This window comes from Tursiops truncatus, chromosome 14, assembly GCF_011762595.2.
Source record: "Tursiops truncatus isolate mTurTru1 chromosome 14, mTurTru1.mat.Y, whole genome shotgun sequence".
Taxonomy (NCBI): Eukaryota; Metazoa; Chordata; class Mammalia; order Artiodactyla; family Delphinidae; genus Tursiops; species Tursiops truncatus.
In genome coordinates this window covers 5,237,218-5,252,853 of record NC_047047.1, presented here as the reverse complement: position 1 = coordinate 5,252,853, position 15,636 = coordinate 5,237,218, and the positions used below count along the sequence as shown (strand labels likewise).

Sequence of the window (15,636 nt, the reverse complement as noted above, 5' to 3'; positions counted from 1 at the left end):
ACATGCATTTGGGGGGGCACCATTCAACCCAGTCCAAGCCCAAGGAGGGCATTTTCTGAGACTCTCCCATAGCATCAGGGTGGGAACCTGACACTTTGGACACCTCACAATGGATTAATTACAGCTGCTGGGACACCAATTATTTGCTTCGCGGTTGAACACGGGGTAATGTCACTGGTGGTGTGTGGGGCAGTGGCAAATTCACAGATCCATGAGATATTGATATTTATTTTATTAAGACATTTGCTGACATATAAAAAACCGGCATGTGAAGTGTCACAGGGAAATACTGGCTAAGTTTGGGGAGGGGCAGCAAAGCGTGGCCAACATTAAGTACAAGCTCACTTTTGTTTATTCATAGCTACTTCCGAGCTAGTCATGGAATGGTCTCCTTAAAAAAGAAATGCGCAAAATACTCTGCAAAATGAGCTTGGGTATAAACTTTTGCCAGTTGTTCTTCCTTGTCACTGAAATTCATGTGCTCTGGGCCTCTTGTCCTCCTATTTCAAAATGACACTGCTGAGTCTGACGGCCATCTGAGTGGACAATTAAGACCAAATTATACCATCAGTGATATCCCACCAAGGTCCAGGACCAGAGTCTTTTCTCCGCCCACACTCAGAGAAAGGGCTGCCTCCTGGTCGCAAGCCCAGCGCCAATGCTTGGTACTTTTGCTGCTCCAGGAGATTCAGCCCAGGGCCTTTCATCTTCTCCCCAAAGTTCACAGCCACATCTCACGGATGGCCCGTGGGAGGAGGCAGCACACACTAGGTGGACAAGTGGAAGGTCCTGTAAGAGCGTCTATGTTCAGATGGTGCCTTTACTTCGGCTTAAAGAGTACGTGCTTTTGCATTTAGTCTCCATGCCCAGAGGAACTTACGACCATGACTCTGACCCAGGGCTTCAAAGCTCACAGACCCAGGTGTAGGTTCTGACTCTGAGACGTCTCTTGGAGTTTTTGTGATGAGAAATCCAGGCATGGGATGTGGCTAGTACACTGGCTGGCACACGGCGGCTCTTACTGTTATCACTTTTACGTCCACCTCCAAAATCCTGAATGGAAGCAAGAAAGGCGTCCACGTTGGCAGACCGGCAGCACAGAAGCACCTACTGCAGGTGAGCCTGACTTTGAACTACACGTGGGTCCGGTGGGGGGTGCGATGAGGATATGCAGGCAGTAGGGCTGTCCAGGACTCCTGGCAGGTGAGACGGGCCAAAGCTTGCTTTCACACGGAGCCACCAATACGGTTTTTGGCGATACATGATTATAAAGCCTGTCCAAGGCTGGAGTCGATCAGATCACTCAGCTCCTTGCTTGGGTGCATAATCACCTTCCCCAGGTCTCACTATCAGACGAAGCTGACAGCTAAGGTCTTGAGAACCTCATGATGCTCTCCTCGTTTTGAGTGATGGACAATCTGATCATTGCCAACTTCAGAGCACCCACACCGGGTCCTGCAGCTCTCACATTTCTGAGGGCTCCTTTTCCTCATAAAGAAAAATGTAACACTGGGAGTGACTGTACCCTTTGATTCAGCCTGATCAAAGGCTATTACGAATTCTGTCCCTTTCAAAGTAAATTTCCACCTTATGAACCGCAAGAGTCTGCAGAAATCTGAAAGCCGTACTTATATGCAGGAGACAGTTACTTGGTCTACAGCCAGGCTCTGCGTGCGTAGGGTTTAGGTGACATTTAGATTTTTTGCCTGAGGTCTGAGCCAGGGGGCCCACCTGTCCGACCTGCCGGATCTGTACCCGCAGCAGAGGAAATCGGGTCACTTCATCCTTCTGCGCTCCTCAGAGGTCTGACCACTTCTCTCCCCATTTCTACAATCCTTCCTGTCCATGAAACAGAAAACTTCTAGTACTTCGGTTTCCAGGGGCGGGGCCTTTCTTTCTCCTTGCGGGACCTTTCTTTGTCCTTGGAGAACTTATCACAAGTTGGTGGCAGAGGCACTGAAGTCTCTAAGGAACATGGGAAGCCCAACCGGGACTGACTGGGAGATGAAACAATGAATATGCTAAAAACGGAGCGTTTCTTTCACGCCACAACAATCAGCCCCTCCCTGGGCTTTCACTCGGAAGCCTGAGCTGTTTCTGGGCACCTGGACACCTCACGCGCCGGTACCCACCGCCACTCTTCCAGGAAGCTGGTCTCCTTGGCCATCTTCTAACACCTTCCAGGACGCCAAGCTCTGTTACAAACCGAGGGGCTCTGCTGTGTTTGGTTTTTAAAAAATTGTTCATGTTTTAATTCTGGTAAAATATACGTAACATAAAATGCACCATTTTTAAATGCAGAGTTCAGTGGCATTAAGTACCTTCTCACTGCTGTGCAGTTGCTGGTACATCACCATCCAGCCAAAGAATTCTGGGGGCTTCCCTTGGTGGCGCAGTGGTTGAGAGTCCGCCTGCTGATGCAGGGGACGCGGGTTCGTGCCCCGGTCCAGGAAGATCCCACATGCCGCGGAGCAGCTGGGCCCGTGAGCCACGGCCGCTGAGCCTGCGCGTCCGGAGCCTGTGCTCCGCAACGGGAGAGGCCACAGCAGTGAGAGGCCCGCGTACTGCAAAAAAAAAAAAAAAAAAAAAGAATTCTGGTTGTCTCGCAAAACCGAAACTCTGTACCGGCCAGAAACACTACTGCCCGTTCCCTCTCCTCCAGCCCCCCGCAACCACCACTCTCCTTTCTGTCTCTATGAAGCTGACTCCTCTTGGTGCCTTGTATAAGTGAAATCACATATTATTTGTCCTTTTGTGACTGGCTCATTTCATTTCGCATAATGTCTTCAAGGTTCGTCCACGTTGCAGTCTGTATCACAATTTCCTTCCTTTTTATATCTGAATAATAGTGCGTTGTACGTATAGACTACGTTTTGTTTATCCATTCATCTGCTGATGGACACTTGGGTTACTTCCATCTTTGCCTATTGTGCATAACGCTGTTCTGAACACAGGGATGCGAATGTCTGTTCCAATCCTTGCTTTCAAGTCTTTGGGGCATATGCCCAGAGGGGGAATTGCTGGATCACATGGTGGTTCCAGTTTCAATTTTTTGAGGAACCACTATCCTATTTTCCACAGTGGCTACACCAATTTACGTTCCCACCAAGAGTGCCCAAGGGTTCTAACTTCTTCACATCCTCACAAACGCTCGTTATCTTCTATTTTTGTTTGTTTGATAATGGCCATCCTAACCAGATAATGGCCATCCTAACCAGCGTGGAGTGGTTGCAGTTGCATTTTTAATGCCAATGTTCAAACCACCAGCACCAATTGAGACAGGCTGGGACCTGGGACCCTTTACCAGAGTGCTTGCCCCAGACAAGCGTCTCCCAGAGCATCAATACAAAGAAACTATCGACATAAGGGACTACACGTAACTGCATGCACATGCAGCTGGGGCAAATTATGAACAAGAAGATTCAAAACCGCCAAAACCCAACTGCCACTTCTGAGGAGCTAGGAGCAAAAGCAGGGTCCTGCACACGATCCCTGCGCACGGCACCACCAAGGGGGTGGGCACGCCACCTAAGCCCCGCCCCCCCAGCCCGACAGCCCGCCCTCCTCGGAGAGCAAGCAAGGGGACCTGTTACTTGTTTTCGCTCCCTCTTGCTGTAGCTCGAGTCCCAATAGAGCCTTGCTTGAATTCCTCCTCTGGAGTCTTATCAACTTCTATTGATTAAAGAGTCCAGGGACCCAGGTGGGTTGCACAATGACCTCTCAAGCATCGCACCTCGTAGATGGGATGCCTAAAGAGCAGTCTTCCAAGGGAAACTCTGCCCCTCCTCACCTCCGTGGCCCCGCCTCCCCCCCACCTGAAGAGCATAACCTGGCCCCCTGGGTCCGAGGCCTGCAGGGACAGGAGTTTGTGACACAGGGCTTGAGTACCATCCTAAGTGATTGAGGGCCTCTGCTCTGCGGGCAGCCTGCACCGTCAGTTCACAAATGACCTGAGGAGGACATCTAGGTGTTTTCTGAAACCCTAACCATTCTTACGAGTCTCTCGACTTATTCAAGTCCTAGAAACTCTAATTTACTAAATGGTGACCTGAAACTTGAAGGTGCAGATATGCTGAGGGGTCTAAGTGTGAAAGAAATAGACTCCTGCTGTGCAACGTCCTAAAAACACTGTGTGTGCTGTGGTTTTTTGTTTTTTTAAAAAAAATTTTTAGAATTATTTAAAAATATTTATTCTTTTGATTTTTTTCTCTTATGCAAGGGAAAATACATCAAAAATTTTCTTTTGGAGGAAAGGGGTGACCATTTAGGCCTTCTTGGGTTCTAATCACAAACACTCCCCCTTCATTTTTCTATTTCACTCATTGAACTTTTTCAGAAAGTATTTCTTTCTTGAGAAATACTCCTTAAAACTTAAAAAAGGAAGTAATCAGCTATCTACTAGTTATTCACCTTCTAAAACGAAATGTTTTAGGACTGGTTTCAATTATTTTCCTATTTATGAAGCGCTACAAACCCATGAGTTCATCAGTCCCAAGGGCTGATGATAGTTTTCTTTCCAGCTTTTTCTTCCTCTATTTAAATGGCCAGAAGTGAATTTCTCAAATGTGGAATGCGTTGTTAGAGCTAAAAACTGCTTTGCTTTAAGTTAGGAAACATCCCATTCTGGATCGCACAGTGAGAGAAAACATTTCCTCTCCTGGCCTAGCCCTCGTGCTTTCAGATGTATATGTAAACCCAGGCCCACCAACAAGCCCCTCGGTGGAGGGCAGGCTGGATTGCTTCCCACGGGAAGCGTGACCAACAGGGGAGGCCCCAAGGTGGGAAACCCACACTGCCCCATCGTGTGTGCGTGTGTGTGCGTGTCCAGTCCCATCCCAGCCAGCATGAAGAAGCGCTGGTCCTGCGTGTGAACGGCTGTCCTTTTGAACCTTTTACCAGGGCCCCGGGGGCGCAGGCGGTCGCCCTTGGCACTTGGTCCGAGGTCCTGGGGACAGCAGCCGAGGGAGCCACGCTCCCCTTCCTCGCACCCCCTCGCCCCTCCCATCCGCCGGGGCGGTCCCGGTCCCGGTCCCGCCGCGGTCCCGCCGCGGTTCCGCTCACCACTGGATGATGCCGCCGTGCAGGCCCCGGCCACGCCCCGGCAGCCCGCGCCGCCCGTTGCGGAGGCCGGCACACCCTCGGCCATGGCTGGACCCGCTCGCGGCACCGAGGCGGCGAGCGGGCGGAGGCGCCGCACCGTCCGGCCGCCGCCGCTCCTGGGTGTACTTTAGAGCCGGGCGCGCGGGGGCCTAGGGGGGCGCATGGGGGCGTAGGGGACCGGCCGGGAACATGAGCGGGGCGGGGCAGGGCCACGTGGCGGCGTGGGGCGCGGGGTCGGAGGAGGGCGGCAGAGCTCGTTTGGGGGCGGAGCTAGGGCGCGTGCGGGGCAGCCTGGGGGCTACGCGGGCCTCGGGATGGCGTCGGGCCACGCCCTGCACCTGCCGTGCGGGTTTGGGAGGCGGCGTCCTCTCTCACAGGGTCAAAAGCTCATAGGACAGAAACACAAGTGCCGCTCTTACAAGCAGTCCAACAGGGAAACAACAAAGAAAAACCAACGGACGCACACATTTTAAGTCAGGTCACGGTGTTTGGTGAGCGGTGGTCGTCAACCTGACTGCACTTTGGAATCACTTGGGCACCTTTCAAAACCATCACTGCCCCAGCGCCACCCCTAGAGGGTCTGAGGTATGAGGGGTTTGGCCTATACAAACCTGATTTTTTTTAAAAAAATTATTTATTTGGCTGCACTGGGTCTTAGTTGCGGCATGCGCGATCTAGTTCCCTGACCAGGGATCCAACCCGGACCGCCTAAATTGGGAGCACGGAGGCCTAACCACTGAACCACCAGGGAAGTCCCAAACCCCGTGTTTATAAGCTGCCCTGGAGGTTAGTGATGCTAATGTGCGCCCGGTGGTGAGACCCACTGGTCTTGGGAGTTTCAGCGTGGCTGGGTCAGGACTTCTGAGAGGCTGAGCCGGGGTGAGAGCTCCTGCCCTAGATGAGTCCCCAGGTCTGCAGCCCGGCCTTGGTGGTCCTTGCCTTCAAGAGCTATTTAGTTAATACGTGGCTGTGAGACTGAGCTGTTTATTCTCTCCTAACCGCCCTTCTCTGGCGGGGTATGTGATTGTTCACACACAGGCAAGTGGCGTGAGCACGAGCTCAGTCAGGCCACTGTTACTTGGACTGCTGACTGGTTGAGAGCCTCTGGTAAGGATTTCTTCATCTAGATTAAAAACACGGGTGGGAGGGAGGGAGATGCAAGAGGGAAGAGATATGGGGACATATGTATAACTGATTCACTTTGTTATAAAGCGGAAACTAACACACCATTGTGAAGCAGTTATACTCCAATAAAGACGTTAAAAAAACAACAACACATTCGACAACTGAACAACCACAGCCCACTTAAAATTTGGGCAAGGGACTTGAATGAATGTGTTCGCCTGAAGAAGACATACAAACGGCCAATAAGCACATGAAAAGAGGCTCAATGTCATTAGCTATTAGGGAAATGCAGATCAAAACCACAATGAGATACCATTCCACATTCATTGAGGTTGCAATTTTTTTTAAAGAGTAATGATAAAGAAGATGTGGAATATATATACACACACAGTGGAATATTACTCTGCCATGAAAATTAAATCTTGCTTGCGACAACGTGGATGGACCTAGAGGGGGTTATGCTAAGTGACATAAGTCAGACAAAGAGAAATACTGTATGATTTTGCTTGTATATGGAATCTAAAAACAAATGAACAAACACAACTAAACAGAAACAGTCATAGATACAGAGAACAAATGGGTGCTTGCCAGAGGGAAGGGCACTGGGGGGAGGAGAGAAATAAGTGAGGGGGATTAAGAGGTACAAAGTTCCAGTTACAAAATAACTGGAACTTTATGGGTATGAAATGTAGTGTGGGGAATGTGGTCGATCGTTATGTGATATCTTTGTCTGCTGACAGATGGTAGTTGGGCTTATCATGGTGATCATTTTGAAATGTATAGAAATATCGAATCACTATGTTTTGTACCAGGAACTAACATAGTGCTGTTATGTTATACTTAACAATTATATTATACTTCAAAGTCAATTATACTTCAAAAACGAACAAACAAACTCGTAAATCAGAGTTGTGGTTCCCAGAGGCGGGCGGTGGAGGGGTGGGGACTGGATGAAGGTGGTCAAAAGGTACAAGTTTCCAGTTATAAGACAAATAAGTACTAGGGATGTAATGTACAACATGATTAATATAATTAACACTGCTCTTCGTTATATATGAAAGTTAAGACAGCAAATCCAAAGAGTTCTCATCACAAGGAAAAAGGTTTTTTTTTCCATTTCTTTAATTTTGTTATCTGTGTAAGATGATGGATACTCACTACATTTGTGGTCATCATTTCATGATGTACGTAAGTCAAGTCATTATGCTGGACACAAAGTTATACAGTGCTGTATGTTAATTATGGGTCAAGAAAGTTGGAAGAAAAAGAAAAACAAAAAAGTAAGTGTTGATGAGGATGTGAAGAAATTGGAATGGTGTTCATTGCCGGTGGGAACGTAAAATGGTGCAGCTGCTATAAAAACAGGCAGTTTCTAAAAAAATTTAAAATAGAATTACCATACGATCCACCAATTCCACTTCTGGGTATGTACCCTAAAGAATTGAAAGCCGGGACTTGAATAGATACTTGTAATTTGTACCCACACGTTCATAGCAGCATTAGTCACAATAACCAAAAGATGAAAGCAACCCACTTGTCCATCAACCAATGTCTGGATAGACAAAATGTGGTAGATACACACAATGGGTTATTATCCACTCTTAGGAAGGAAGGAAATTCTGATAATCTGATACAGACTGCAACATGCAACCTCAAAGACATTATGCTACGTGCAGCGAGCCAGATGCAAAAGGATGATTCCGTTATATGCGGTACCCGGGCTTGTCAAACTCATAGAGGCAGAAGGAATGGTGGTTACCAGGGGCGGGGGGAGGAGAGAATGGAGAGTTGTTTAATGGGTACAGAGTTTCAGTTGGGGATGATGAAAACGTTCTGGAGATTAATAGTGGCAATAGTTGCATCACGATGTAAAAGTACTTAATGCCACTGAATTGTACACTTAAAAAATGGTTAAAATCTCAAATTTTATGTTCTATGTGTATTTTACCAAAATTTAAAAAAATCTCAGAACAAAACAGAAATCCAGCCACCACCAATAACACCATATGCACATCTGACAACCACTTCTGGAAGCAGGGCAGAGATTCAGTCCACAAATAGTGTTGACTGCCTTCCATGTGACAGCACTGGGATGTAGTTGTCAGGGAGGACCCCAGAGGTCCACCCCAGCATCAGGGCATCAGGGGTTAGGCTCCAAGGGCAGTCCCAGGGGAGACATCACAGGACGTTCACTGCAGAGCCTGAGGCTTGAGTTTTGACAGGTCACTGGAGCCAACCCTAGATGGTACCTGGCTCTCCTTTGGGGAGCTGTGCCAGGGATCACCCTGGTCCTGAAACTTGGGGAGGTTTTTCTGGGGGCGGGTAGTGGTGGGATGGGCGGGTACTTGGGAAGGACTTGTAATTAACAAGTGATGGCGGCTGCTCTCTGCCCTATTTCTCTTCTCAGCTGAATGTCCTATATTTTAGGGCTGGCTGCTTTAAAAAGCCATCCAGTAGGGGACAGCTGACCCCACGTCAGCCCCTCTCAAGCCAGGAACCAAGGGTAACGATGTCTGGAGAGACTCCTTCATACCCGGCAAGGATGGGACGCCAACTGCGTGGGTAAGAAACAGGTTAGCAGCAGGCAGTTTCAGGCAGTGCCAGGAGACTCTGCTGGGGAAAGCAGAAAGGCCACAGTGATGGAGGACCCGCAGTGATCTCTGCTGGGGAAAGCAGAGAGGCCACGGTGACGGAGGACCTGCAGTGATCTCTGCTGCGGAAGGCAGAGAGGCCACGGTGACGGAGGACCCGCAGTGATCTCTGCTGGGGAAGGCAGAAAGGCCACGGTGACGGAGGACCCGCAGTGATCTCTGCTGCGGAAAGCAGAGAGGCCACAGTGACGGAGGACCCGCAGTGATGGAGAAAGGAGGCCACAAGGTAAAATGATACGGCAGGTCCTCCAACGCAGCTCTCTTGAGACCAGCCCTTCTCTGGTTGTTTCTAGAAGAGGTGGCAGGGTCCTCAGGGCCTTGGGCAGAAGCCCTGTGAGGCCCCTTCATGGGCTTTGCTTTGGCCTGAGTGCTCACCCCCCAGCAGTGGGCGTCCTTCTCAGTAGCCTGTGGAAGCCGAAAGCATGGCTCCTTCCATCCCTCTTGCTGGTCCTGCAGCAATTCCCTGCCACCCAAGAAACTCCCCAAGATGCCTACCCATTTCCACAGGGATTGGAAATAAACAAGAGAAGAGCTTACCGTTATTTAAGGCCAACCTGTGGTCCTGTTATGTCACTGCTGATTACGTAAAATTTGCATGTTTACTGAGCCCCAGTCAGCACGAGGCACTGGGACAGACCCTGGAAATACAGTGGGACACCAGGACCCTCTGGCTGGTCACTGGTCTCTCTGCTGTTTACTGCATCAAATATAAGATGCTATGAAACGCAAACATTACCTCACCTTACTCCAGAGCTGTTGAGGTCTGGTGGTTAGAGGACTATAAAAATGAGGCCAGGGCTTCCCTAGTGGCGCAGTGGTTGAGAGTCCGCCTGCCGATGCAGGGGACACGGGTTCGTGCCCCAGTCCGGGAGGATCCCACATGCCACGGGGCGGCTGGGCCCGTGAGCCATGGCCACTGAGCCTGCGTGTCCGGAGCCTGTGCTCCGCAACAGGAGAGGCCACAACAGTGAGAGGCCCGCGTACCGCAAAAAAAAAAAAAAAAAAAAAAAAAAAATGAGGCCACTGGGTCAATTTCACACCCTCCACCTGAAGGACTGGTTAATTTCACCCATGGCAGGTAACAGCTGGTGTCCCTAGTTTAACCAGCCCTCTTACAGATGCAGCCTCCGAGTAGGTACACACTAGCGCAATAACACTCTTAGATTTATTCGCAACTTCTGCCTTCCTAATGTGCTGGATGTGCAAAGGACGTTTACCTCTGCACGGGATTCTTTTGCTGGCAGCATAATTAAGGCTTTCATTTGGGTTGAGCATATAGCCACATAGACTACTAAGTAGAATTAGGTATAAAATCCATTTTCTTTTCAAAGCATGTTTCATTGCAACTGACCTAACAAGAATTTTCATGAGACAGCCAGACACAGGTATATGCTCTTTTGTACCTGAAAAGTCCAGCCTCCCTCTAATTCACATTCAGCATCTTCACTCAAAAGGTCCTATATCATTACAAGGGAAAAAGAAATCTTAAAGTTTCTATCAAAAGATTTCCAATTCCTGATGTCACATTCTGTGCACACGAAGCTTTTTCTCCCTCTTCCAGAGGATATATCTCTTTTAGCTGAACATCAATTTCTTTCGCCTACTTCAGTCTACTTGGTTTCTAGATGATCCAATTAGCCTCATTTCACCTTTTAAAAGGGCACCAGCTGGGCCTTATCCTCACACAAAACCATCTCGATCCGGGGTGCTTAATTTCATTCAATCCTTGCAATTAGTCACTTTCTGTGGATGTACCAGGTGTCTCCAGGCAATAGATGTATTTTTTAAAATACAGCTAATGAGTCTGATGTATCTAGTCAAGAATGTAGAATGTAGTTAGCATCTGTATGCACAGGGAATTACAGAGAACAGACAGCTGTATGTTCCACTTTTGCTTGGAAGAGACCTTTTAAGATCACTGGGCTCTAAACTAATAAGCCGTGGAGACTTTCAAACTATGCCGGACCAAAACGATCTCATTGGAGAGATTCCAAATCACTATCATATGTTAAAATTTTCCTTGGTCTAGATCCGCCTTCCGAGTGTCTGGCTCACGTTCTAGTTGAAATTGATGGGGACACGACATTTACAGGCATGTGAGTGATGGGCAAATCCAGCTTCACATCAAGCACATCTCTGCCATTTCCTGATCTGAAATCCATGATTTGGAGCACCGCAGGGATGCACCCCTTCTGCACAACTTGTTTTCCACCGATCCACGGTTTTCCTTCCTCCCATTTCGCAGAGGTCACGTGAAAGGCGGGCCACGTGGTATGTGACGGACAGTATTATCTACTGGGAACTCTGAGAACTTGTGGAATAAGAAAGAACAGGCTTCATTCATCACTGAATGCTTGTAGAGTAACACGTTTGAACTCTTCTGTTACATTAAAAGTGGGATTTTTTTTTTCTGGAAGTCTGATAGAAAACCAAGTGAAAACAAAAATGCAAAGTGGTTTCCTTGTTTGCAAAGGAACAGTAGGAATTTCATAAGTCCCCTTGCTAGGCTGTCACGTAACCTCAAAAGGCACTTGTCCAAATCATGGTGGTGTGCAAAATCATAAATCTTACCCTGATTCATTTAATAACTTTCCAAGATGTTTGGGCCCATCCTAGGAGACATCATTTGAACTTCCCGAGTTGGTTGCCTTTGCCGCCTCAGATACAGCGCACCATAAAGAGTTCTGCTGCATCCAAAGCACATTCAGTAATTACTTTGGGCTTCTGGAAATACTATTTTAAAGGTTTTCATGGGCATGGAGGAATTCATTTTTTAAGGCAGTTTAAAAATGGTAGCATGAGCTGACTTTCTGACGTGACGAACCTTCATCTTTCCTAACAGTTGACATTATTCTTTGGTAAAAACATACTCTGACAGCTGCTTGGTCCTCACTGCTCTGCATGGAATTATCTCATGATCTCCTTACCATGAAATGAATTTCACTAAAGCATCCCCAAACAAAGTCGATGTTTGACTTATCTTTCTGAAAGCTGCTAAAGGATAGTAGACACCTTTCAACTGGTTGTGCGACCCCCTCCTGCTAATTCACAATTGGAATTCCCCAGCAGGGAGAGGCAAGAAGCTGCTTTATAAAGAACATCTGCCTGGATGCTTTGTTACCGAACAAAGGTAAACATCCCAATAGTGCCAAAAGATTGTTAAAGTCTGTTTGATGAAAAGAAGCATGTCTTCACCTGGGTTAAAAAACCACTAACATTAAGACCCCAAAGAGCCAGGCCCAGACCTAAACAGTTTGTCAAGATCATCATTCTCAAATATAATTTTCATGTGTCATCGCTGTTCCAGAAGCTTAGAAGCTTGCTCAGTGCCTCTCAGCCTCATCTACGTGCAGTTGAGCCATCCAGGGAGATCCATCGCCCACCTGCCTCTGATAATTCCCACCCCCGGCAACCCCACCCTCGCCCAGACCGCTCAGCTGGGCAACACTTCTTAGAACCTTGACCAGGAAGCAGATGAGCCGAGGGAAGCTGAGGTGAGAGGCCGTGGACGCAGGTGGGGAGAGCTGGAGAGGGCAGATGTGTGAGAACCTTCTAGTCCCCAGGTGGCTCAGCGGTCCCTCCTGAAGTTGAGTCCCGCAGGATTCCTCTGTGTTCTCCAACAAACTACCTTTACACTTCAGCTCCTTTGAGCAGATTTCCTTGTGGCCAATGGATGCGTTTCTAATACTTGTCAGGTATTTTATCTTCTCAGGGAGGATTCTGGGAGGAGCAGGTCGATCACACACCATCCTGGAGGTGAGCATTTCAAAGTGTATCACGGCTCAGCAGAGGGACGGCTAGGTTTGAGCCATCACTCAACAAATGTTTATGAAGCACTTACATGAGCTATGCGTACTCGGGGCTGTGGAGACCTCAGGAAGGACACATGGCGATGGTACCTGCCCTGGTGGTACCCACAGCAATCACTGCCCCTAACAAAGCCACAGGAGTGAAAACAGAACTACCCCCAAATATTCTGTGTAAGAGAACACATTAGACAGTGGTTGAAGGTCTAGCAAGGACCTTGTCAGAGCGGGCACGTAGCTCAGGGTCCCAGGGTGGGCTCTTGGCAGGGAGCGTTGGGGAGATACAGCCAGACCTCCGGGGCCCTCACTAGGGGGAGGGAGCAAGTCCCCACGGAGGGTGACTGAGGTCCAGCCATGCCCAGCCGCAGACATTGGCCCTGCTGCCACCAGAGGACAAGGCCATGGTGTCTGAGTCCCAGCGGCCAGGGAAGAGGGCAAGGCCTGACAGGGGATCCATGTCAGGTGGGTGTACGCCTGCAGCCCTGTGCAACTGTTTCTAGCTCTCTGCCGTTCTCAAGAGTGTCCTGGCCTAAACTGTACATAACGTGATCCTCCCACACACAAGCCACCTCCCTCCCCCTGTGGCCGAGGGCCATCCTGGGGAAAGGCAGGGGAAGGAAATGAACCTGAGAGATAAATCCTGTTTACCTAAGGAGACCAGGCATGATCTCAGAGGGCTGAATGAATCATTACATGGGCTCACTGTAGAAGATCACACTAAAATTTAGATCTCTCCCCTGGTACCCTGCACACGCAGGAGAACACAGCACCCTTAGGGTCTCAGACATGAGGCTGTAAGTACACTCGAGTTGAATTTTCTTGTTTGCCTCATTTTACAGGGAGGAAAAGAAGGCTCATAGAAACCATGTCCAAAGCCACACAGTGTATAAGTGGCCGCACGCACAGGGCCACAGGCTTAACCACTCTTGGGGGAGGTATAAGTGGCAGTTTCCTCGTTTGTGAAATGGGCCACTATAGTAGCTACGACCGAGTGTAGCTGTGAGGCCAAAAGAAAGTGGATAAAGCTTTGAGCATGGAGCCTGGCACATAGTAAGTGCTCAATAAACTTGTGACTGTTGCCTATGTCCAGCTGCCCTTGAAAAGGAATTGTTAAAATGATTTCAGGGGGCTTCCCTGGTGGCGCGGTGGTTGAGGGTCCGCCTGCCTATGCAGGGGACACAGGTTCGTGCCGCGGTCCGGGAGGATCCCACAGGCCGTGGAGCAGCTGGGCCCTTGAGCCATGGCCTCTGAGCCTGCGCGTCCGGAGCCTGTGCTCCGCAACCGGAGAGGCCGCAGCAGTGAGAGGCCCGCGTACCACAAAAAAAAAAAAAAAAGAAAAAAATGATTTCAGGGACTTCCCTGGTGGTCCAGTGGTTAAGAATCCGCCTGCCATTGCAGGGGACACGGGTGCGAGCCCTGGTCTGGGAAGATCCCACATGCCGCAGAGCAACTAAGCCTGTGTGCCACAACTACTGAGCCAACACTCTAGAGCCCTTGAGCCACAACTACTGAAGCCTGCGCGCCTAGAGCCTGTGCTCCACAACAAGAGAAGCCACTGCAATGAGAAGCCCGCGCACCACAGCAAAGAGTAGCCCCTGCTCACCGCAACTAGAGAAAGCCCGCGTGCAGCAACAAAGACCCAAAGCAGCCAAAAATAAGTAAGTAAAAAAAATAAATTAATAAAATGATTTCAGTTATTTCATATACATATATATATATAATCAGTATTCTGGGGGATCATGCATGAAAGACATTTATACACGCACACTACTTTCAGATCTGCCTAAAAACTCTCTGCAACATGTCAGATACTCAAATATGATACATTATTAACAGCATAATGAGCACTAATGTTTTATCAATATGGCATTATGAGGACTCTGGTTTAATGTTCTGCAGAAAAAAAAAACAAGGTTCTTTTTTTGAAACTCCCAAATACTATCTCTGGCTTGGTGATTCCCGGGTGTATTACCATATTACAGGATCTGAGAGGTCCTGTGGGAAATAAGTCTGTTTCACTCCGTCTGTTTGACTTAGTGTTTCCAAGTTTAATTGTCTATAGAATCCCACCCCTCCCCCATTTTTTGGCTTACTTGTCTGTTGACACTGATACCATGGGTGAACCTCTTAAAGGGTACTGGGGTTCCACGGAACCGAGTTTGGGAAACACTGGTATGAACTGCGGTGCAGAGTAAGTCAGATCTTGTGGGCTGTCCCAGGAGCGTAGATTGGTTTAAACGAACGGTCATTGTCTCCTGCTTCCTGTGTCCACCTCTCTGCTCCCATCTCTCCTTCCCCAGGACCCACCCCACACCCAGAGATGGGGGGGCACCTCTTGAGCTCATCGCACCCACCCCTTCCACAGGAGCAGTGTGAACCAGAAGCGCTAGAAACATTTCCTCTCCTTGGGGACTGAGGCGAAGGCCTGTCTCCCACCCTGCCCTCCACGATCGCACATGGCTCAGTCTGCTTCTGTGGCAGGATTTAAGTCAGCTGTTGGCTCTAACCAAGGAGAGGCAACCTGTGGAGTCGAAAACACACATGGAGTCACGTTTTATACATTCTGTGTTCTGCTATGATACAAACAGACTTTCTCCTATTTTCCTCTAGTCAGCACTTGAACTCACGTGTTGACTGTGTCCTGGAAGGCCCCGTGGAACCTGAACAGACCCACCGGTTTAGGATTTCCTTGCCCTGGAAATTTTATTTAAAAACAGATAAAAAGAGTGTGGTCATAACTGCTCAAGAAATATGCTGAGAGTCACAGAATGTCGATTCACAGACTCCCTTTTTAATTTATCTGCCTGCCGCACAATGAGCCACTTCCCCTTCTGCAGCCCAAGCGCCACGGCCACAGCCTTCCTCCCGGCCCTCCATGCTGGCTTCCCTCTGCCGACACTCCCGGGGCCTCTGGGGTCTGGAGTCCCCGCACCTCCCCTCCTTTCCGCCTTCAC

At 49.0% G+C, this 15,636-nt stretch overlaps 1 protein-coding gene and 1 long non-coding RNA gene across 12 annotated transcripts in view; one reads left to right on the top strand and one right to left on the bottom strand.

Moving 5' to 3' along the window:
- Positions 1–5,315, bottom strand: part of RFX8 (regulatory factor X8) — a 69,513-nt gene extending 64,198 nt beyond the window's left edge. For 10 of the 11 annotated variants that reach the window (XM_073791017.1, XM_073791020.1, XM_073791016.1 and 7 more), the window contains exon 1: positions 5,062–5,199. The gene's annotated coding sequence lies outside the window, so the exon portion shown is untranslated. Of the gene's footprint in view, positions 1–5,061 lie in introns of all 11 variants that reach the window. The other variant, XM_073791025.1, reaches the window with a different exon arrangement.
- Positions 5,316–5,428: 113 nt separating this feature from the next.
- LOC109549317 (uncharacterized) lies at positions 5,429–13,985 on the top strand. Its single transcript, XR_002175587.3, has 3 exons — positions 5,429–5,685; positions 8,653–9,102; positions 10,906–13,985. It is a non-coding gene; the product is annotated as an uncharacterized lncRNA (long non-coding RNA).
- Positions 13,986–15,636: the final 1,651 nt, after the last annotated feature.